Source organism: Penaeus monodon, chromosome 20 (assembly GCF_015228065.2).
Source record: "Penaeus monodon isolate SGIC_2016 chromosome 20, NSTDA_Pmon_1, whole genome shotgun sequence".
NCBI lineage: Eukaryota > Metazoa > Arthropoda > Malacostraca > Decapoda > Penaeidae > Penaeus > Penaeus monodon.
The window spans coordinates 20,318,310-20,318,575 of record NC_051405.1 but is presented as its reverse complement, the minus strand read 5'-3'; the positions used below and the strand labels follow the sequence as shown (position 1 = coordinate 20,318,575).

Genomic DNA, 266 nt, shown 5'->3' with positions numbered 1-266 from the left:
TAAATAGAAATCAAATAACATAATATTTTTACAAGATAATGAAATTCTTATAAGTGCCAATAAATCGAAAGCTTTTAGCCTCCTTCCCGGTGAAAATAATGTCAGCTGTGGAATTGGCCTCAATAACTTCTATATAAGCTTGAAATTAAAGATGACAAAGCGGCTTCAGCATGAATTGTTATTTCCGGATTTTATACACTTTTCTGGTTATTTGTCATCTTTTAATACTGTTTTTTTTTTCTCTCTCTCTCATCTTTTTATTGTGA

General features: G+C 29.7%; 1 protein-coding gene across 1 annotated transcript in view; it reads right to left on the bottom strand.

The window, feature by feature from the left end:
- LOC119585690 (probable G-protein coupled receptor Mth-like 1) overlaps positions 1-266 on the bottom strand; it is a gene marked incomplete at its 3' end in the record, with an annotated part of 98,315 nt that overhangs the window by 95,490 nt on the left and 2,559 nt on the right.